Source organism: Neovison vison, chromosome 3 (genome assembly GCF_020171115.1).
Source record: "Neovison vison isolate M4711 chromosome 3, ASM_NN_V1, whole genome shotgun sequence".
NCBI classification, from domain to species: Eukaryota; Metazoa; Chordata; class Mammalia; order Carnivora; family Mustelidae; genus Neogale; species Neogale vison.
The window spans coordinates 115,190,452-115,214,918 of NC_058093.1; positions in this window are offsets into that span (position 1 = coordinate 115,190,452).

Here is a 24,467-nt window from a genome sequence, read left to right on the forward strand (position 1 = left end):
ACTAGAAAATATACTTGACCAAATCCTAGAAGAAAATTTCCCTAATTTGGGGAATGGAACAGGTGGTCATGTTCTACAGGCAGAGAGAAAACCAAGATCTACAAGGGTATAAAGACCTCCAGTTACGTGATTGTAAGATTCAGAAGTTATAAATTCAGAAGAGATGTATTAAGGGCAGCTAGGGGGAAGAGATTCCTTACATACAGAGGACCATCAGAAAAATGTCAGACCTGTCCACAGAAACCTGGCAACTCAGAAAGGGCTCTCAAGACATATTCGGTCCACTAAATGAGTAGAACATGCAGAAAAGAATACTTTATTCAGTAAGGTTGATACTCAAAATGGTTGGGGAGATAAATAGCTTCCAAGAAGGGCAAGGTTTAAAAGAGTATGGGACCACCAAGCTGGCCCTACAAGAAATATTAAGGGGGGGTTAACAAAAGAAGAGAGAACTGAGGAGTGACATACAACAGAAATTTACTGAGAAAAACTATGGAAACAAGGACTTCACAGACAACATGATATCAATAAAAACTTATGTTTCAATAATCACTCTCAAAGTGAACAGCATAAATGCTCCCATAAAATGGCACAGGGCTGCACTTTGGATAAAATGACAGTACCTGTCCATATGTTGTCTACAAGAGATACATTGGGAACCTAAAGATATATCCAGACTGAAAGTGAAGAGATGGAGAAGCATCTTTCCTGCCAGTGGAACTCAATGAAAGCTGGGGTAGTGATTATCATATCACAAAAATTAGATTTTAAGCTAAAGGATGTAGTCAGAGATACAGAAGGACACCAAATCATCCTAAAAGGGGCTATCCATCAAGAAGATCTAACAATTGTAGATATTTATGCCCCCAATATGGGAGCAGTCAACTACATAAGGCAACTGTTAATCAAAATAGTCATATTGATATGAATACATTAATAGTAGGAGATCTTAACATGCCTCTCTCAGAAACAGACAGATCATCGAAGCAAAAAATCAATAAAGAAACAAGAGCATTGAATGACACATTGGACCAGATGGATCGAATAGATATATACAGAGCATTCCACACTAAAACAACAGAATACTCTATCTTCTCAAGTGCACATGGAACCTTCTCCAGAACAGACCACATGCAGGGTCACAAATCAGGACTCAACCAATACCAAAAGACTGAGATGATTCCCTGCACAGTCTCAGATCACAATGCTTTGAAACTGGAGCTCAATCAAAAGGAAAAGTTCCGAAGGAACTCAAACACCGGGAAGCTAAAGGCCACCTTGCTTAAGAATGCTTGGATCAACCAGGAGATCAAAGAAGAATTGAAACAATTCATGGAAACCAATGAGAATGAAGACACTTCGATCCAAAACCTATGGGATACAGCAATGGCGGTCCTAAGGGGGAAATACATAGCCATCCAAGCCTCCCTCAAAAAAAAAAAAAAAAAAAAAACTGGAAAATCCAGAACACACCAGCTGTCTCTACACCTTAAAGAACTGTAGAATCAACAACAAATCAAACCAACTCCACACATAAGAAGGGAAATCATCAAGATTAGAGCTGAGATCAATGGGGTAGAAACCAGAGATACAGTAGTACGTATCAATGAAACTAGAAGCTGGTTTTTGAAAGAATCAATAAGATCAATAAACCATTGGCCACACTAACCCAAAAGAAAAGAGAGAAAGCCCAAATTCAGAAAATTATGAATGAAAAAGGAAAGAGCACAACTAACACCAAGGAGGTAGAAACAATCAACATAAGTACTACTACATTGTAGTAAATCTTGAAATCAGGTAACGTGATGACCCCAGTTTTATTTTTATTTTTCAACATTTCCTTAGCAATTCGAGGTCTCTTCTTATTCCATACAAATTTTTGGATTATTTGCTCCACCTCTTTGAAAAATACTGGTGGAATTTTAATCGAAATGGCATCTCCACATTATTTTCAACAGTTATATGCCAATAAGTGAAGCAACCTAGATGAAATGGATGCATTCCTGGAAAACTATAAAATTCCAAATTTGAACCAGGAAGAAATTGACAACCTGATAGACCAATATCTAGTAACGAGATTGAAGCAGTGATCAAACCTCCCAAAAAACAAGAGCCCAGGACCTGATGGAAAACCTGGGAAATTCTTCCAAACGTTCAAAGAAGAAATAACACTTATTCTCCTGAAGCTGTTTCAAAAATTGAAGCAGAAGTAGAACTTCCAGATCCTTTCTATGAAGCCAGCATTACCCTGATCTCCAAACCGGGCAAGGACCCTACCACAAAGGAGAATTTCAGACCAATATCACTGATGAATATGGATGTAATATTCTCAACAAGATCATAGCAAACAGGATCCAACAACACATTAAAAAAATTATCCACCATGACCGGGTGAGATTCATTCCTGGGCTACAAGGATGGTGCAACATTCACGAATCAATGTGATAGAACAAATTAATACGAGAAGAGAGAAGAAACACATGGTCCTCTCAATTGATGCAGAAAAAGCATTTGACAAAATCCAGCATCCATTCCTGATTAAAACGCTTCAAAGTATAGGGATAGAGGGAACATTCCTGAACTTCATAAAATCTATCTATGAAAGACCAACAGCAAATATCATCCTCAATGGGGAAAGGCCTGTAGAGTTTGCATTGAGATCAGGAACATGACAAGGATGCCCACTTTCACCACTCTTGTTCAACATAGTATTAGAAGTCCTAGCAACAGCAATCAGACAACAAAGAGGAATAAAAGGTATCCAAATTGATAATGAAGAAGTCAAACTCTCTCTCTTTGCAGATGACATGATTCTTTATATGGAAAACCCAAAAGACTCCAAGCCCAAACTACTAGAACTCATACAACAATTCAGCAATCTGTTAGGATACAAAGTCAATGTACAGAAATCAGTGGCTTTCTTATACACTAACAATGAAAATACAGAAAAGGAAATTAGAGAATCGATTCCATTTACTATAGCACCAACAACCATAAGATACCTGGGAATAAACTTAACCAAAGAGGTAAAGGATCTGTACACGAGGAACTACAGAACACTCATGAAAGAAAGTGAAGAAGACACAAATAGATGGAAGACCATTCCATGCTCTTGGATTGGAAGAATAAACATTGTTAAAATGTCTATACTGCCTAGAGCAATCTATACTTTTAATGCCATTCCAATCAAAATTCCACTGGTATTCTTCAAAGAGCTGGAGCAAAAAATCCTAAAATTTGTATGGAATCAGAAGAGACCCCGAATCGCTAAGGAAATGTTGAAAAACAAAAATAAAGCTGGCGGCATCACCTTACCTGATTTCAAGCTTTACTACAAAGCTGTGGTCACCAAGACAGCATGGTACTGGCATAAAAACAGACACATAGACCAGTGGAACAGAGTAGAGAGCCCTGATATGGACCCTCAACTCTATGGTCAATTAATCTTTGACAAAACAGGAAAAAATATACAGTGGAAAAAAAACAGTCTCCTCAATAAATGGTGCTGGGAAAACTGGACAGCTATATGTAGAAGAATGAAACTCGACCATTCTCATACACCATAAACAAAGATACACTCAAAATGGACAAAAGACCTCATTGTGAGACAGGAATCCATCAGAATCCTAGAGGAGATATAGGCAGTAACCTCCTTGATATCAGCCACAGCAACTTCTTTCAAGATATGTCTCCAAAGGAAAAGGAAACAAAAACAGAAATGAACTTTGGGAACTTCATCAAAATCAAAAGCTTCTGCACAGCAAAGGAAACAGTCAAAAAACAAAGAGGCAACCCACGGAATGGGAGAAGATTTTGCAAATGACAGTACAGACAAAAGGTTGATATCCAGGATCTATAATGAACTCCTCAAACTCAACACACACAAAACAGACAAGCATATCCAAAAAATGGGCAGAAGATATGAACAGACACTTCTCCAATGAAGACGTACAAATGGCTATTAGACACATGAAAAAATGTTCATCATCACTAGCCATCAGGAGATTCAAATCAAAACCATATTGAGTTATGCTCCACAAATAAGTGAAACTATATGACAATTGACTCTCTCTTCTTGACTTATTTCACTCAGCATAATCTCTTCCAGTCCCGTCCATGTTGCTACAAAAGATGGGTATTTGTCCTTTCTGATGGAGGCATAATACTCCATAGTGTATATGGATCACATCTTCCTTATTCCTTATTCCTTATTCATTCGTCCATTGAAGGGCATCTTGGTTCTTTCCACAGTTTGGTGACTGTGGCCATTGCTGCTATAAACATTGGGGTACAGATGGCCCTTTTTTTCACAACATCTGTATCCTTGGGGTAAATACCCAGGAGTGCAATGGCAGGGTCATAGGGAAGTTCTATTTTTAATTTCTTGAGGAATCTCTAGACTGTTCTCCAAAGAGGCTGCACCAACTTGTATTCCCACCAACAGTGGAAGAGGGTTCCCCTTTCTCCACATCCCCTCCAACACATGTTGTTTCCTGTTTTGTTAATTTTGGCCATTCTAACTGATGTAAGGTGATATCTCAATGTGGTTTTAGTTTGAATCTCCCTGATGACTAGTGATGATGAACATTTTTTCATGTGTCTGATAGCCATTTGTATGTCTTCATTGGAGAATTGTCTGTCCATATCTTCTGCCCATTTTTTGATATGATTGTCTGTTTTGTGTGTGTTGAGTTTGAGGAGTTTATTATAGATCCTAGATATCAAACTTTAGTCAGTACTGTCATTTGAAAATATCTCCTCCCATTCCGTGGGTTGCCTCTTTGTTTTTTTGACTGTTTCCTTTGCTGTGCAGAAGCTTTTGATCTTGATGAAGCCCCAAAAGTTCATCTTCACTTTTGTTTCCTTTGCCTTTGGAGACGTATCTTGAAAGACGTTGCTGTGGCTGATATCGAAGAGATTACTGCCTGTGTTCTCCTCTAGGATTCTGTCTCACAATGAGGTCTTTTGTCCATTTTGAGTGTATCTTTGTGTATGGTGTAAGAGAATGGTTGAGTTTCATTCTTCTACATATAGCTGTCCAGTTTTCCCAGCACCATTTATTGAGGAGACTGTCTGTTTTCCATTGTATATTTTTTCCTGTTTTGTCGAAGATTAATTGATCATAGAGTTGAAGGTCCATATCTGGGCTCTCTAATCTGTTCCACTGGTCTATGTGTCTGTTTTTATGCCAGTACCATACTGTCTTGGCGATCATAGCTTTGTAATAAAGCTTGAAATCAGGTAACGTGATGCCCCCAGTTTTAATTTGTTTTTCAACATTTTCTTAGAGATTCAGGGTCTCTTCTGATTCCATACAAATTTTTGCATCATTTGCTCCAGCTCTTTGAAGAATACCGGTGGAATTTTGATTGGAATGGCATTAAAAGTATAGATTGCTCTTGACAGTACAGACATTTTAACAATGTTTATTCTTCTAATCTAAGAGCATGGAATGGTCTCCATCTTTTTGTGTCTTCTTCAATTTCTTTCAAGAGTGTCTGTAGTTCCTCGAACACAGATCCTTTACCTCTTTGGTTAGGTTGATTCCCATGTATCTTGTGGTTCTTGGTGCTATAGTAAATGGAATTGATTCTCTAATTTCACTTTCTGTATTTTCATTATTAGTGTATAAGAAAGCCACTGATTTCTGTACATTGACTTTGTATCCTAACAGATTGCTGAATTGTTGTATGAGTTCTAGTAGTTTGGGGGTGGAGTCTTTTGGGTTTTCCATATAAAGAATCATGTCATCTGCGAAGAGAGAGAGTTTGACTTCTTCATTATCAATTTGGATACCTTTTATTACTCTTTGTTGTCTGATTGCTGTTGCTAGGACTTCTAATACTATGTTGAACAAGAGTGGTGAGAGTGGGCATCCTTGTAGTGTTCCTGAACTCAATGGGAGGCTGCAAGCTTTTTCCCATTGAGGATGATATTTGCTGTGTTTCTTTCATAGATAGATTTTATGAAGTTCAGGAATGGTCCCTCTATCCCTATACTTTGAAGTGTTTTAATCAGGAACGGATGATGGATTTTGACAAATGCTTTTTCTGCATCAGTTGAGAGGACCATGTGGTTCTTCTCTCTTCTCTTATTAATTTGTTCTATCACATTGATTGATTTTCGAATGTTGAACCATCCTTGTAGCCCAGGAATGAATCCCACCTGGTCATGTGGTTTTATTTTTTTTTATTTTATTTATTTTTTTTCCAATTTATTTATTTTCAGAAAAACAGTATTCATTATTTTTTCACCACACCCAGTGCTCCATGCAAGCTGTGCCCTCTATAATACCCACCACCTGGTACCCCAACCTCCCACCCCCCCCTCCACTTCAAACCCCTCAGATTGTTTTTCAGAGTCCATAGTCTCTCATGGTTCATCTCCCCTTCCAATTTACCCAAAAGCACATACCCTCCCCAATGTCCATAACCCTACCTCCCTTCTCCCAACCCCCCTCCCGCCAGCAACCCACAGTTTGTTTCGTGAGATTAAGAGTCACTTATGGTTTGTCTCCCTCCCTATCCCATCTTGTTTCATGGATTCTTCTCCTACCCACTTAAGCCCCCATGTTGCATCACCACTTCCTCACATCAGGGAGATCATATGATAGTTGTCTTTCTCCGCTTGACTTATTTCGCTAAGCATGATACGCTCTAGGTCCATCCATGTTGTCGCAATTTCTTTTGATGGCTGCATAGTATTCCATTGTGTATATATACCACATCTTCTTGATCCATTCATCTGTTGATGGACATCTAGGTTCTTTCCATAGTTTGGCTATTGTGGACATTGCTGCTATAAACATTCGGGTGCACGTGCCCCTTTGGATCACTACGTTTGTATCTTTAGGGTAAATTCCCAGTAGTGCAATTGCTGGGTCATAGGGCAGTTCTATTTTCAACATTTTGAGGAACCTCCATGCTGTTTTCCAGAGTGGTTGCACCAGCTTGCATTCCCACCAACAGTGTAGGAGGGTTCCCCTTTCTCCGCATCCTTGCCAGCATCTGTCATTTCCTGACTTGTTGATTTTAGCCATTCTGACTGGTGTGAGGTGATATCTCATTGTGGTTTTGATTTGTATTTCCCTGATGCCGAGTGATATGGAGCACTTTTTCATGTGTCTGTTGGCCATCTGGATGTCTTCTTTGCAGAAACGTCTGTTCATGTCCTCTGCCCATTTCTTGATTGGATTATTTGTTCTTTGGGTGTTGAGTTTGTTAAGTTCTTTATAGATTTTGGACACTAGTTCTTTATCTGATATGTCGTTTGCAAATATCTTCTCCCATTCTGTCAGTTGTCTTTTGGTTTTGTTAACTGTTTCCTTTCTTGTGCAAAAGCTTTTGATTTTGATGAAATCCCAAAAGTTCATTTTTGCCTTTGCTTCCCTTGCCTTTGGCGATGTTCCTAGGAAGATTTTGCTGCGGCTGAGGTCAAAGAGGTTGCTGCCTGTGTTCTCCTCAAGGATTTTGATGGATTCCTTTCTCAAATGAAATTGGACCATTTCCGTACACCACACACAAAAATAGATTCAAAATGGATTAAGGACCTCAATGTGGTTTTAATTTGAATCTCCCTGATGGCTTATTCACTCAGCATAATCTCTTCCAGTCCCATCCATGTTGCTACAAAAGATGAGCATTAATCCTTTCTGATGGAGGCATAATATTCCATAGTGTATATGGACCACATCTGCCTTATCCATTTGTCCGTTGAAGGGCATCTTAGTTCTTTCCACAGTTTGGTGTATTTTCATGTGTTATTTGTGGAGTATAACCAATAGCATGGAGTACATGGGGAGATAGCGAGGAGAAGAGAGTTGGGGGAAATTGGAATGGGAGGTGAACCATGAGAGACTATGGACTCTGAACAACAATCTTAGGGTTTTGAAGGGGCGGGGGGTGGGAGGTCGGGGTACCAGGTGGTGGGTATTATAGAGGGCACGGATTGCATGGAGCACTTGGTGTTGTGCGAAAATAATGAATACAGTTATGCTGAAAATAAAAAATAAATTAATTAAAACACATTGAGATACAACCTTACACCAGTTAGAATGGCCCAAATTAGCAAGACAGGATACAACATATGTTAAAGAGGATTTTGAGAAAGGGGAACCCTCTTACACTGTTGGTGGGAATGCAAGTTGGTGCAGCCTCTTTGGAGAGCAGTGTGAAGATTCCTCAAGAATTTAAAAATAGAGCTTCCCTAGGACCCTGCAATTGCACTATTGGGTATTTACCCCAAAGATACAGATGTAGTGAAAAGAAGGGCCATCTGTACCCCAATGTTTATAGCAGCAATGACCACAGTCACCAAACTGTGGAAAGAACTAAGATGCCCTTCAACAGACAAATGGATAAGGAAGATGTGGTCCATATACACTATGGAATATTATGCCTCCATCAGAAAGGATTAATGCTCATCTTTTGTAGCAACATGGACGGGACTGGAAGAGATTATGCTGAGTGAAATAAGTCAACCAGAGAGAGTCAATTATCATATGGTTTCACTTATTTGTGGATCATAACAAATAACATGGTGGACATGGGGAGATGGAGAGGAGAAGGGAGCTGAGGGAAATTGGAAGGGGAGGTGAACCATGAGAGACTATGGACTCTGAAAAACACCTGAGGGTTTTGAAGGGGCGAGGGGTGGGAGGTTGGGGGAACCAGGTGGTGGGTATTGGAGAGGGCACAGATTGCATGGAGCACTGGGTGTGGTGCCAAAACACTGAATACTGTTACACTGAAAATAAATTTTAAAAAAAAGAATCATTAAAAATTTAGGTGAAATTCATGTAACATGATTTAACCATTTTAAAGTGAATAATTCAGTGGCATTTAGTACATCCATGAGACTGTGTGTAACTACTATCTCTATCTAGTCCTAAAATATTTACTAACAGTACCCATTAAGAATTTGCTCTCCTTTCCTCCCTGCCCCTACTGCTGGTAATCACCAATGTGTGTTCTGTCCATTACTTACCTATCCTGGATACTTCATATTCATGAAACCATATAATATGTGAATTTTGTTGTCTGGCTACTTTCACCTAGCATGTTTTGAGGTTCATTGATTTTATGACATGTATTGGTACTCATGCCTTTTCATGGCGGAGTAATATTCCACTGTACATATATACTGTAATTTGCTTATCCACTCATCCATTAATGGATATTTGAACTGTTACCACTTCTCAGCTATTGTGAATATTGCTGCTGTGAACATGTACAGACATGTTTAACAACCCGTTTTTAATACTTTGGGGTATACATGGAGGAGTGGAATTACTAGGCCATGTGATAATTTTGTTTAGCTTCTTGATGAACTAATACACTGGTTTCCACAGTGGCAGATTCATTTTATTCTCCCATGATCAATGTACAAGTGTTCTAATATCTCCACATCCTTGCCAATACTTGCTATTGTTTTCTGCCTATTTTTAAAAATATTTTACTTATTTATTTGACAGAAAAAGATCACAAATAGGCAGAAAGACAGGCAGAGAGAGAGGCGGAAGCAGGCTCCCTGCTGAGCAGAAAGTCCAATGTAGGGCTCAATCCCAGGGCCCTGGGATCATGACCGGAGCCAAAGGCAGAGGCTTTAACCCACTAAGCCACCCAGGAGCCCCTCTGCCTATTTTTTTTCCCTCTGCCTATTTTTAATCAGATTTTTTGTTGCTGAGTTGTAAGAATTCTTCATATATTTTGGATACTAGACTTTTATCAGGTATATAATTTGCCAATATTTTCTCACATTAAGTAGTTTGTTTTTTCATTCTTTTCATGTTTTCTTTTTAGTTTTTGTTTATTAATTAATTTATTTTCAGAAAAACAGTATTCATTATTTTTTCACCACACCCAGTGCTCCATGCAATCCGTGCCCTCTATAATACCCACCACCTTGTACCCAAACCTCCCACCCCCCCTCCACTTCAAACCCCTCAGATTGTTTTTCAGAGTCCATAGTCTCTCATGATTCACCTCCCCTTCCAATTTACCCCAACTCCCTTCTCCTCTCTAACACCCCTTGTCTTTTCATGTCTTTTCAATTAAACTAATCAATTAACTAATTTGTTTTAAGTAATCTCTTCACCCAATGTGGGACTTGACTCTGCTTTTATGATTTTGGGTTCTTTTAGACTCCACTAATGAGAGATTCTACATATGAAAGATACCACACAATACTTCTCTTTCTCTGTCTGACTTATCTCACTTAGCATAATGTCCTGAAAGTCTGTCCGTGTTTTTTTGCGAAGTTGAATAGTATTCCATTCTCTGGGTGTATCTAATTACCTATGATCTATCTATCATGTATCTATCTATCTATCATAATCTATTATCTATCCTCATCTACCTATATATTATCTATCATATATCTATTATCTATCATGTGTCTGTCTATCTGTCTATCTATCTATCTATCATCTATCTATCTATCTATCATCAATCAATCCATCTATCTTCTTTATCCATTCATCCATTGGAGGACACTTAGGTTGCTTTCATATCTGTCATGCTACAATAAACATGGGAGTGTGTATGTCTATTTGGTATCTTGTATTCATTTTCTTTGAATATATACACAGAAGTAGGATTACTAGATTCCATGGTTATTATATTATCATGTTTTTTAAATTGAGATATAATGGACATATAACATTATATTAGTTTCAGGGATAAAATATAGTGATTTCATATTTGTATATATTGCAAAATGAACACCACAATATGTCTAGTAAACATCTATCATCACAGGCCATTAAAAATTTTTTTCTCTTGATAAGAACTTTTAAGATTTATTCTCTTATCAACTTTCAAATATACAATACAGTTTTATTAACTATAATTTCATGCTGTACATTATATCCCCATGACTTACGTATTTTATAACTGGAAGTTGGTAACTTTTGACCCCCTTCACCCATCCCAACCCCTGCCTCTGGCAACTATCAATCTATTCCCTGTATCCGTCAGTTCAGTTTCTCTTTCTCATCTTCCTCCTCTTCTTCTCACTCCCCTTCATCCTCCTCTCCTATCCCTCACTCTCCCCCTCTCCCCCTGCTCCCTCTCCTCTTTTCTTTTCAGTATAAAGAAAGTTTTTGTTTGAGAAAACAATAAAGAACCACTAAACAAAATTTCTTTTTAAAAAAAAATTTTATTTCTTTTCAGCATAACAGTATTCACTGTTTTTGCACCACACCCAGTGCTCCATGCAATCTGTGCCCTCTCCAATACCCACCACCTGGTTCCCTCAACCTCCCAACCCTGCCCCTTCAAGACCCTCAGATTGTTTTTCAGAGTACATAGTCTCTCATGTTTCACCTCCCCTTCCAATTTCCCTCAACAGATTTTATTTATTTATTTGACAGAGAGAGACACATCGAGAGAAGGAACACAAGCCGAGGGAGTGGGAGAGGGAGAAGCAGGCTCCTGCTGGCTGAGCAGGGAGCCCGACGTGGGTGTCCATCTCAGAAGCCCGGGATCATGACCCCAGCCAAAAGCAGACACCCAACCACTGAGCCACCCAGGGACCCCTCTCCTTTTCCTCTTCCTCCTCCTCTTTCTCCTTCTTTTTAGATTCCACATAAGTGAAATCATATGGTATTTTTGTCAGACTTATTTTACTTAAGATAATGCTCTCATGGTCCATCCATGATATCATAAATAGCAAGATTTCTTATTTTTTATGGCTAAATTCCTGTGTGTGTGTGTGTGTGTGTGTGTGTGCGTGTGCGTGTGTGTGTGTGTGTGTGTGTGTCTGTATTGCACTTTCTTTATCTACTCATGATTGATGGACACTTAAGATTGTTTCCATGTCTGGGCTTTTGTAAATAATGCTGCAATAAATGTGAGGTCGCATGTATCTTTTTGAGTTAGAGTTTTTGTTTCCTTTGGATAAATACTCAGAAGTACAATTGCTAGGTCATATGGTAGTTCTATTTTTAATTTTTTGAGGAACCTCCATATTGGTTTCCATAGTAGCTGCACCAATTTATGTTACTGCCAACAATGCACATATGTTCTCTTCTCCACATTCTCAACAACACTTGTTATTTCTTCTCTTTTTGTAAATGGACATTCTAACAGGTGTGAGGTGATACCTCATTGTGGCTTTTTTAATTTTTTTAATTTATTTTCAGCATAACAGTATTCATTATTTTTGCACCACACCCAGTGCTCCATGCAATCTGTGCCCTCTATAATACCCACCACCTGGTTCCCCCAACCTCCCACCCCCTGCCACTTCAAATCCCTCAGACTGTTTTTCAGAGTCCATAGTCTCTCATGGTTCACCTCCCTTTCCAATTTCCCCCAACTCCTCCTCTCTAACACTCCTTGTCCTCCATGCTATTTGTTATGCTCCACAAATAAGTGAAACCATATGATAATTGACTCTCTCTGCTTGACTTATTTCACTCAGCATAATCTCTTACAGTCCCGTCCATGTTGCTACGAAAGTTGGGTATTCGTCCTTTCTGATGGAGGCATAATACTCCATAGTGTATATGGACTACATCTTCCTTATCCATTCGTCCATTGAAGGGCATCTGGATTCCTTCCACATTTTGGCGACTGTGGCCATTGCTGCTATAGACATTGGCCCTTCTTTTCACTACATCTGTATCTTTGGGGTAAATACAACAAAAGGGATAGGGAGCCACCAGAGGCGACCAGTTGGAAAGTAATACCCCTGATACAAGCAAGAGTGCCCTGCATCCCTCATTGTGGTTTTGATTTGGATTTTCCTGATGATTAGTGATTTTGAACACATTTTGATGTACCTATTGGCCATCTGTATGTTTTCTTTATCAAAGCTTCCATTCAGATCCTCTTTGCATTTTTTAAAATTGGATTGCTTTGTTTTTGCTATTGAGTTGTATGAGTTCCTTATAAATTTTGAATGTTAACTCAAAAAAATTTGCAAATTTATTTTCTAATAAGGAGGGTGATTTTTTATTTGTTGATAGTTTCCTTTGTTGTGCAGCAGTTTTTTTAAATTTTTATTTCAGTGTAGTTCTACTCATTTATTTTTGCTTTTGTCTCTTTTGCTTCTGGTGCTGAATACAAAAAAAAAAAATCATCAAAAAAACTGATGTCAAAGAACCTACCACCTAGGTTTTTCATCTGTTTGTTTGTTTGTTTGTTTGGCAGTTTTCTGATTTCAGGTCTTGCATTCAAGTCTTTAATCCATTTATAGTTGACTTTTATTGATAGATAGTAATTCAGTTTCATTATTTTGCATGTATCTGTCTAGTATCCCAGCATAATTTATTAAAGAGATTCTCCTAGCCTCATTGTATGATCTCAGCTCCTGTGTCATAAATTAGTTGGCCATAAAAACATGGGTTTTATTCTGGGCTTTCTATTCTATTCCACTGATTTATGTGTCTGTTTCTATGCCATTACTGTTTTGATTACTATAGCTTTGTAATATGAGTTTAAAATTAAGGTGATGTCTCCATCTAAATTCTTCTTTGTCAAGATTTCATTGGTTATTGATGATCTTTTGTGGTTCCAATACAAATTTTAGCATCGTTTGTTCTATTTCTTTGAAAAAGGACTTTAGAATTTTGATAGGGATTGTATTGAATCTGTAGATTGCTTCAGGCAGTATATAAATTTTAATAGTATTAGTTCTTCCAACCATTCCATGCTCTTGGATCGGAAGAATAAACATTGTTAAAATGTCTATACTGCCTAGAGCAATCTATACTTTTAATACCATTCCGATCAAAATTCCACCGGTATTCTTCAAAGAGCTGGAGAAAATAATCCTAAAATTTGTATGGAATCAGAAGAGACCCCGAATCGCTAAGGAAATGTTGAAAAACAAAAATAAAGCTGGCGGCATCACCTTACCTGATTTCAAGCTTTATTACAAAGCTGTGATCACCAAGACAGCATGGTACTGGCATAAAAACAGACACATAGACCAGTGGAACAGAGTAGAGAGCCCTGATATGGACCCTCAACTCTATGGTCCATTAATCTTTGACAAAACAGGGAGAAATATACAGAGGAAAAAAGACAGTCTCTTCAATAAATGGTGCTGGGAAAACTGGACAGCTATATGTAGAAGAATGAAACTCGACCATTCTCTTACACCGTACACAAAGATCAACTCAAAATGGATAAAAGACCTCAACGTGAGAAAGGAATCCATCAGAATCTTAGAGGAGAACATAGGCAGTAATCTCTTTGACATCAGCCACAGCAACTTCTTTCAAGATACGTCTCCAAAGGCAAAGGAAACAAAAGCAAAAATAAACTTTTGGGACTTCATCAAAATCAAAAGCTTCTGCACAGCAAAGGAAACAATCAAAAAAAAAAAAAAAAAAGAGGCAACCCACGGAATGGGAGAAGATATTTGCAAATGACAGTACAGACAAAAGGTTGATATCCAGGATCTATAATGAACTCCTCAAACTCAGCACACACGGAACAGGCAAACATATCAAAAAATGGGCAGAAGATATGAACAGACACTTCTCCAATCAAGACATACAAATGGCTATCAGACACATGAAAAGATGTTCATTATCATTAGCCCTCAGGGAGATTCAAATTAAAACCACATTGAGATATCACCTCACACCAGTTAGAATGGCCAAAATTAACAAAACAGGAAACAACATGTGTTGGAGAGGATGTGGAGAAAGGGGAACCCTCTTCCACTGTTGGTGGGAATGCAAGTTGGTGCAGCCTCTTTGGAGAACAGTCTAGAGATTCCTCAAGAAATTAAAAATAGAGCTTCCAAAAATAATGAATAATGTTTTTCTGAAAATAAATAAATTGAAGAAAAAAAATAAAAATAAAAATAAATAAAAATAGAGCTTCCCTATGACCCTGCCATTGCACTCCTGGGTATTTACCCCAAAGATACAGATGTCGTGAAAAGAAGGGCCATCTGTACCCCAATGTTTATAGCAGCAATGGCCACGGTCGCCAAACTATGGAAAGAACCAAGATGCCCTTCAACAGATGAATGGATAAGGAAGATGTGGTCCATATACACTACGGAGTATTATGTCTCCATCAGAAAGGATGAGGTTGGGGTACCAGGTGGTGGGTATTATAGAGGGCACGGCTTGCATGGAGCACTGGGTGTGGTGAAAAAATAATGAATACTGTTTTTCTGAAAATAAATAAATTGATTGCACTACTGGGAATTTACCCTAAAGATACAAACGTAGTGATCCAAAGGGGCACGTGCACCCGAATGTTTATAGCAGCAATGTCCACAATAGCCAAACTATGGAAAGAACCTAGATGTCCATCAACAGATGAATGGATCAAGAAGATGTGGTAGATATACACAATGGAATACTATGCAGCCATCAAAAGAAACGAAATCTTGCCATTTGCGACAACATGGATGGACCTAGAGCGTATCATGCTTAGCGAAATAAGTCAAGCGGAGAAAGACAACTATCATATGACCTCCCTGATATGAGGAAGTGGTGATGCAACATGGGGGCTTAAGTGGGTAGGAGAAGAATCCATGAAACAAGATGGTATAGGGAGGGAGACAAACCATAAGTGACTCTTAATCTCACGAAACAAACTGTGGGTTGCTGGGGGGAGGGGGGTTGGGAGAAGGGGGGTAGGGTTATGGACATTGGGGAGGGTATGTGCTTTTGGGTAAATTGGAAGGGGAGATGAACCATGAGAGACTATGGACTCTGAAAATTGAAAAAAAAAAAAAAGAAAGGATGAATACCCAACTTTTGTAGCAACATGGACGGGACTGGAAGAGATTATGCTGAGTGAACTAAGTCAAGCAGAGAGAGTCAATTATCATATGGTTTCACTTATTTGTGGAGCATAACAAATAGCATGGAGGACAAGGGAGAGGAGAAGGGAGTTGGGGGAAATTGGAAGGGGAGGTGAACCATGAGAGACTATGGACTCTGAAAAACAATCTGAGGGGTTTGAAGTGGCGGGGGGGGGGGTGGGAGGTTGGGGTACCAGGTGGTGGGTATTATAGAGGGCACGGCTTGCATGGAGCACTGGGTGTGGTGAAAAAATAATGAATAATGTTTTTCTGAAAATAAATAAATTGGAAATAAAATAAAATAAAAAGAAAAACAGGGAAAGTAAAAATAAATAAATAAATAAATAAATAGTGACTACAAAAAAAAAATCAACATGGATGGAACTGGAGGGGATTCTGCTGAGTGAAATAAGTCAAGCAGAGAAAAACAATTATCATATGGTTTCATTTATATGTGGAACATAAGGAATAGCATAGAGGACATTAAGAATAGGAAGGGAAAAATGAAGTGGGGGAAATCAGAGGGGGAGACAAGCCATGAGAGACTATGGACTCCAGGAAACTTAGGGTTTCAAAGGGGAGTGGGATGGGGGATGGATTAGCCTCGTGATGGGTATTAAGGGCACGTATTGCAATGAGCACTGGGTGTTATACGCAAATAATGAATCATAGAACACTGCATCAAGAACTAATGACTAATGATAACCAACTTAGCATAATAAAAATTTTTAAAAAAGCATGCAATGTGAAAATGGAATTTAAAATACTAATACAGGGGCACATGGGTGGCTCAGTTGGTTAGGCATCCAACTCCTGGTTTTGACTCAAGTCATGATCTCAGGGTCATGGATTCAAGCCCCATGTAAGGCTCCACACTCAACGCAGGGTCTGCTTGAGTTTCTTTCCCTCCTTCCCCCTCTGCTCCTCCCCCCACTCATTTGTGCTTGCTCACTCTCTCTCTCTCTCTAATTAATTAATTAATTAATTAATTTTTAAATAAAATATTAATACAAACCCACGATTCAAGTTTCCTGGGATGCCTGGGTAGCTCAGTTGGTTAAGTGTCTGCCTTTGGCTCAAGTCATGATCCTGCAGTCTTGGGATCAAGTCCCACATCATGCTCCCTGTTCAGAAGGAAGCTTGCTTCTCCCTCCTCATGCCCCTCCCCCTGCTTACTCAGTCTCTCTATCTCTCTTTGACAAATAAATTAAATATATAAAAAAAATAATGTTTACCACCTCTACCCACTGAAAGGACCTAGAAACTGATATTCCGGCAGGAATGATCACACCCAGAGTGCAGTTTTTGGTTTCTAAATACCCCCTCACCCACAGAAACCGGGACTTCTTGGAGAAATGAGAAATGACTGACTCTGGAGCTGAGCCAGGGAAACACAGGTGATACTGGCATGCTTTTTCTGGCCAAAGCAAAGGAAATGCTTTAGTCAAAAGGGCTCAGAAGGTACCTTGAAGGGGCTTCTGCCAAATAAACTTGGAGTAATATGAACATCAAAAAGAATAATGATTATAATGTATTATAAAGCAAACAATAATTTAAAATCTGAATCCATATGGGAGGAGTGATGGAGAGAAACATGGGGTGGGTAGAGGTAAATTGTCAAATACTCGGGAAAAAATAATTATTGTTAATCAAAAGTGACAAAATCTTAACAATTTTTGAAGCCAGGTGGTGGGTACATTTTGTACACTTGAGAATATTAATTCTAAAAAGTTGCTAAAGTTCAAAAAGAAGCTCCCAGTTGCTCCCAATGTACAGCTGCATCCTGTACATGAGGAAGTAGAGAGCAGATGTGCTTCCACCCCTGAATGGAAGGGGTTTTCTTCAGGCAAGTGTGAGAGTATGTGAGAGTGAGTATGAGTCCATGTGTGTAAGAATGTGAGAGCTTAAGAATATATTAAGGGCTTTTTTACACCACACTGAAAAATAAACTCAAGGAGCACCTGGGTGGCTCAGTGGGTTAAGCCTCTGCCCTTAACTCAGGTCATAATCTTAGGGTCCTGGGATCGAGCCCCACATCAGGCTCTCTGCTCAGCAGGGAGCCCGCTTCCCTCTCTCTCTCTGCCTGCCTCTCTGCCTACTTGTGATCTCTCTCTCTCTCTGTCAAATAAATACATAAATAAAATCTTAAAAAAAAAAAGAATATATTAAGGACTTTTTTACACCACACTGAAAAATAAAATCAAGGGGCACCTGGATGGCTCAGTGGGTTAAGCCTCTGCCCTCAACTCAGGTCATGATCTTAGGGTCCTGGGATCGAGTCCCGCATCAGGCTCTCTGCTCAGCGGGGAGCTGCTTCCCTCTCTCTCTCTCTCTCTGCCTGCCTCTCCACCTACTTGTGATCTCTCTCTGTCAAATAAATAAATAAAATCTTTAAAAAAAAAAACTCAAAATGGACAAAAGACCTCAATGTGAAAAAGGACTCCATCAAAATCCTTGAGTAGAACACAGGGAGCAACCTCTTTGACCTTGACCCCAGCAACTTCTTGTAGACACGTCTCCAAAGGCAGAGGAAACAAAAGCGAAAATGAAATATTGGAATTTCATCAAGATAAAAACCTTCTTCACAGCAAAGGTAAATAGTCAATAAAGCTAAAAGGAAACCTATGGAATGGGAGAAGATATTTTCAAATGTCTTATCATATAAAGAGCTAGTATCCAATACCCCAAAAGAACTTATCAAACTCAACACACAAAAAACATGAATCCAGTCAAGAAATGGGCAGAAGACACTAACAGATATTTCTCCAAAGAAGACATACAAATGACCCACAGACACAAGGAAAAATGCTCAATGTCACTTGGCACCAGGAAAATAAAAATCAAAACCACAATGAGATGCCACCTCACAGCAGGCAGAATGGCTAAAATGAACTAAGAAAATAGCAGATGTTGGCAAGCATGCAGAGAAAGGAGAATCCTCTTACACGGATTCTCGGATTCTCGGATTCTCACAGAAAGGAGGATCCTCTTTCCTGTTGGTAGGAACACAAGCTGGAGCAGCCACACTGGAAAACAGTATGAAGATTCCTCAGCAAGTTAAAAATAGAGTTACCTTATGACCAATTTCATTACTTGGTATTTACCCAAAGGAAACAAACATAGTGATTTGAAGGGGTACACACACCCCCAATGTTTATAACAGCAATGTCCACAATAACCAAACAACAGAAAGAACCCTTCCTTCAACAGATGAATGGATAAAGAAGATGTGATATGTATAATGGAATATTACTCAGCCATCAAATAGAATGAATTCTTGCCATTTGCAATGATGTGGATGGCTATAGGGTATTATGCTAAGCAAAAGAAGTTAATCGGAGAAAGACAAATACCATATGATTTCACTTATATGTGGAATTTAAGAAACAAAACAGATAAACATAGGGGAAGGGAGGGAAAAATAAAATAAGATGAAAATTAAAAGGGAGGCAAACCATAAGAGACTCTTTTTTTTTTTTTGACTCAACAAAGATTTATTTCTCACTTAGTCAATATGCCAATTGGTGTTCAGCTCCATACCACTTTCTCTTAGAGTCCAGTTTGAGGGAGGGTTTATCCTTATGATTTCACTATCCCCAAAGCAGAAAAAAGGAAACATGTCTAACTATACGAAACAAACAGGGTTGCTGGAGGGGAGTTGGGTGGGTGATGGACATTAAGGAGGGCACTTAATGTAATGAGAGCTACATGCAACTGATGAATCACTAAATTCTACCCCTGAAAGTAATAATAAAGTGTATCTTAACTAAATTGAATTTAAATAAAGAATTTTCTGAAAAACTAATTGTTTTAAGTTACATTTGGGGAGTATTTGTCATGCAGCCATAGCTAACTAGAGCACTATTCAATCTTTACCCCCCAACAACTTTCTTCTCCAGGAACTTTTTCTGTAGTTAAGATGTGCATTGACACTACCTCCACACAATGCCATTAGAGTGAGGATGAGTTCACCCGCACTCAGGGTACATGTCTTCCCATGAGTCCTGGGTTTGAGCTAGAGCATGGTGATGAGCACTGAAGAGGGAATGTCTCTCCCTCTCGGCTTTGTTCTCCTTCCTCTCTTTGCTCTGCTAATTCCTGTCCACCCTTCCTGACAACAGTGTCACATCTGTATTCCCAGCCATTGGCCCTGTGTTATCAGCAAGCATTCACTGAATAAATAAATGAGATGCCATGAGGACCCAGCCAGCAGGAGCTGAACCTGGGAGTGCAGCAATGTGCCCCATACTGTTGTATCTCTACCAGGGCCTGATAGAGGGAAAAGTGGCATAAGTGAAGAACTCGGGCAAGCCCTGCATCTCTCTGAGCCCCACCATCACTCTGACCGTTTGGGGAGACCATGTACATCCAGGGCCCATGGAGAGTTGACCTAGAGTGGATTCCTGAGGGCTCAATACCAAAGACCTTCCTTGAGAGATGTGCCTGTCCCAAGTCCCCAAGAATTCCAGAGCTTCCTGTGTCTGCTCTGCTGTCAGGGATCTGGGCTCGTGTCTCTGTTTCTCCAACAGCAGTGGCCTCTGCACAACCCCTGATGCTGGGCTAAGCCACAGCGGGCAAAGCAGGAAGTGTCGGGTGGCTGAAAAGACAGATGGTAAACAAGGAAATCATTTCCTGCCTGGTAGTAATTTTTAAAAGCAGGGGAGAAAAGTGACAGAGGTTTTTGTAGATCAGAGCTTCACAAGGTGATATTGAGCAGGAAATTGAACAATAGTGTTAGAATGTGAGGGGTCTTCTGAGGCAGGGGGTGGGGGAGAAGAACAAAGGCCCTGAGGACAGGGCTTGTACACCTAAACATGTGAGTGACAGAGAAAAGGTCAGAGTGGCTGGAGCAGTGAGATGGGCCTGGGGTGACAACAGGAAACAGGTGGGAAGGCAACAAGAAGCAGATCCAGTGGAGCCTCTAGGGAGTCCATGTAAGGCCAGGGAGTTAGGGCAGCCAGGGCAGGGCTGTCAGATATCATTCCAAGGGTTCTTCCAAACCCGGTAGGAGGGGGATGCTGGGTCCAAGGAGGAGACAGAATTCTCTGGCCAGCCCAATGGTGGGGCAGTGGACGAGGCATAGCTGGGTCTAGAATCCAGAATTTTGAACACAGAAGCAAAAATCTTTGCTGCACGGCAAAAAGGGCTAGGCAAGGCAAAAAGGGCTAGGCAGGAAAAAGGGCTAGGGTACCAAGTCCTGTCCTCAGGGGTGGTCCCATGAAGAGGCATGCACCAAAGAGAAGAGCCACCATCTCCTGAAGAGCCCAACCCTCCTCCTGGGAGGGTTTGGCTTCCCTGCCACCAGACATGTAACTGGCAGCATCCCACAAATCATCACTGCTCTTGGACCCCATTTTTGCAACAGTACCCAGGTAAATGCAGATGTATACATGTCACAGGCCAAGGGATGTTAATCAACCCCATCCACCCCATTCCCTCAGAGAGCTATTAGATTCTACCTGACAGAGGATAGCCCAGCAGGACATGGTGAGGTCAATAATCACAAAATCATTTTCTTTTCTCATAATCACCAGGGCTTATTTCCTCCAGGCACATGTGAGCTAGTCATGGCAGGACCTAGCACCTTGAGACCCCCAAAATCAGTCTCTAACACCAAGGAAAATTCCAGAACACCATGGTGTGCTTATTGTGTGCCCTAAAGTTTGCCTTTCATTCTGCACCCAATAGTCCAGATGGTCACTGATATACTACTTTGACATTCATGGAATGGGACTTCAGGTCATATCAATTCAAAAAGTTCCTAGCTCATACCGTGAGCATGGGAGGCCATGCAAGGCAATATGGTACAGTGCACTATAATAAAATACAGTAACTATACAGCTTTTAAGGAAAAATAGGACACACATTCAAATTCTGTGACTTAAGAAAGCTCCCCAATCTCTCTGATCTTCAGTTTATTCATGTGGAAAAGGAATAACAGAGCCTGCTTTGTGGGTGTCTGGGGAAATTAGATGAAATCATGGATGTGAAGCTCCAGCCCACCCTGCATAAGCATGCAGATAGTGGTCAGACGCCAGATGACAATCAGAACAGAAAAGATGGGCCCAAGTGAGCCTGAGTGTGTCAGACCCTTCAGGATATCTGCAAGGCCACAGAGAACACCAGAAGAATACAGTAGGGTCCACTTGCTACCCACTTTAACAACAGCAGCAGTATCTGGTGACCACAGTGAAAGTTCCCATTTGCCAATCATGGTCTAAATGTGCATGAATCAACTGTTTCCTCCAGTAATTCCATGAGGAGAGCACAGGTGACCACAGCTACAAAAGCTTACAGCTGTGGCTCTGGCTTGGAGCTCTGTGTTCAGGCATGGAGGCCTTACAGTGCATCTCAGTGCCCTGTGGAGACTTACCCTTTGGGGCTGAGGCAGCAGCCTGGTTCTCTGCTCCCTGGACACCAGCAGTCTCTTGAATGGCACTGAGACCCAACGGTCAGCCTGGCATTGGCTAAACTCCGATTTGCCTCTCACACTGGAGCACCAGGACCTGACACAGAACTTTCCATCCCTTGCTTTCTCTGTCAGATGAAGACAGGAATAGCCTGGTACTGCAAGGTACCCTGGAGAATATCCTGGGGATAACATGGACAAAGGTGCCTAGCAGCCTCCTGGTGATCCTTGGGCCCCCACCCTTCAGAGCACACCTCTGGCCATCCAGTTGCTCTGGCTGGACATTGGAACAGCCTGGACCCTCCATCTCCACTGAGCATCCCAACTCCCACTCCCAGGGAGCACCCCTGCCCACCCGCCTGAAGATGAGAGCTCACCTTACCTGTACAGACACCCTGCGCACTGCTGTCCATACTAACTGGGGACAGGCCATTTACCACGGTGGCAAGAATGTTTCAGAGCCAAGCGGACCTCCTTCAACAATATTTATGAGTCTGTCACAAGGTGATACAAAAATATTCACAAATATAAAAGGGCCTGTCTCCCGATGCCTATATTTTATAGTAAGCTATGAATGTGAACACATTTGGCAACCCAGAAAAATTATTCTGACATGATCATCAAACTCATGAAACAATTTTTTCTACATTTATCCACAGATGGAACCTCAAAGGTCCTCTAACAGAGGTTCCTTACAATCCTCTAATCCCAACCTGTGGCTGTCTACGCCCTTATATTGTGCCTGCCCCAAGAGAGGTCTCCCTAATTCTATCAGTCCATTCCTCTGTGGGACTATGGGAAATGAGGGGGTGGGAAGATGAGAAGTCAGGGAAGGCCAGCACAGACTGAGAGCACCAGACTTCCGCACTCCAGGTCCTTCTGCAGTGATGCTTGTTTGCTGCCCCCGTGGTGCACAGAAGCCATGTGGGAGAAGTGACGTTCACAGCATTCTGCCAAAGAACAAGTTGGCAGCCTTGCTGTGAGGTCCTCAGTGCTCCCAGGAACTTTCATATGGGGACTTCTTTTCAGAATGAAGTCTGAAAAGGAAACTGCACATATGAAACAGGATAAATGGTTTGGGTCTGCATAAAATGGGCATGGGGTCTCAGAAGCCAACCCCATCTGCTTTCCCTGCCCCCTCCCTACTTGTATGGGGACCAGTAAGGCCCAGTACCAAGGCAGAACTCTGCAGAGGAAGGCTCTTCTGTGGAGCCCACAGAACCGTCTGGGCAGAACTGTCTGGGCTCCGTGCAATGTGCAGCGTGATAAGGCCTGTTCCAGGAAAGGCAGGCTTATTCTCTCATGGGATGCTGCAGGGGCAGTACCATCCACGGGGACTCACAGAAGCACTGCCAGGCTTTTACTCCCTGGACACTGTGGCCAGCACCAAGATCACCCTCTCTGCAGACCTGCTCCTGCGGGACCCAGCACACCTCAGACATCTGTCACTGCCCAGCCCATGTCCAGTCCATGTCACTGAGGCTTGCTAGACCACAGACACAGACCAGAAATCCCATGCCTGGCTCAGAGAGGTACATTCTGACTGAGGATTATTAAAACAGAAATGCCAGCCCCCATCACAATTTCTTCATAATCTATGAATTCAGTTCATCTTTTTGCTCTCTCCCATCCCTCGTCATTACAACCCCAACCTGTGAGAAGAGGAACAGGTGATTAGAGGGACAGTGAGGCTGTGCTGCCAGTGTGGCAAGGTCTTAACATCAGGGGCTCCTATTCCTGGTGATGCAGGGGCCAACCATGGCCAGGGCCTCGCCTAACCTCCGGGAGTCTCCTCCAGGCTTAGCCTCAGTTACCCAGACAAACAGCTGCTTAACAAACCCCATACAAAGAGGAAGGGGAAATGAGCAATGGTAATGGAGCCAGGGCCTTGCCGGCAGTCTCTTTGACTCCGTGAGGCCAGGAAATGCAAAGTTCTGCTATCTCAGGCCAGACCCTGGCGAAATGTTAGCTCATGATCCCACACTCCAGGAGCCACTGCTGAAAGAGCCTGCAAGAACCCCTTGGTTGCAAATGAATTCCAGGCATTTTCCTTTTTTTTTTTTTTTTTGCCAGAGGAAAGTTCCTAGATAGGACCTGTGGTATGTGCTTTGTGTGTGGACCTTCTCATGCTGGATCCATCTTATTTTCTCTGCACCTACATGTCTTGTTCACTTGTTTGGTATCACCCATGTTGGAAGTGCCTCTCTGGAAGGCGTCTTGGATCTTTCCAGTGTACGGGAAGAGGCACATCCTGCAGCTAAAGGATGGAGGAACAGTGTTG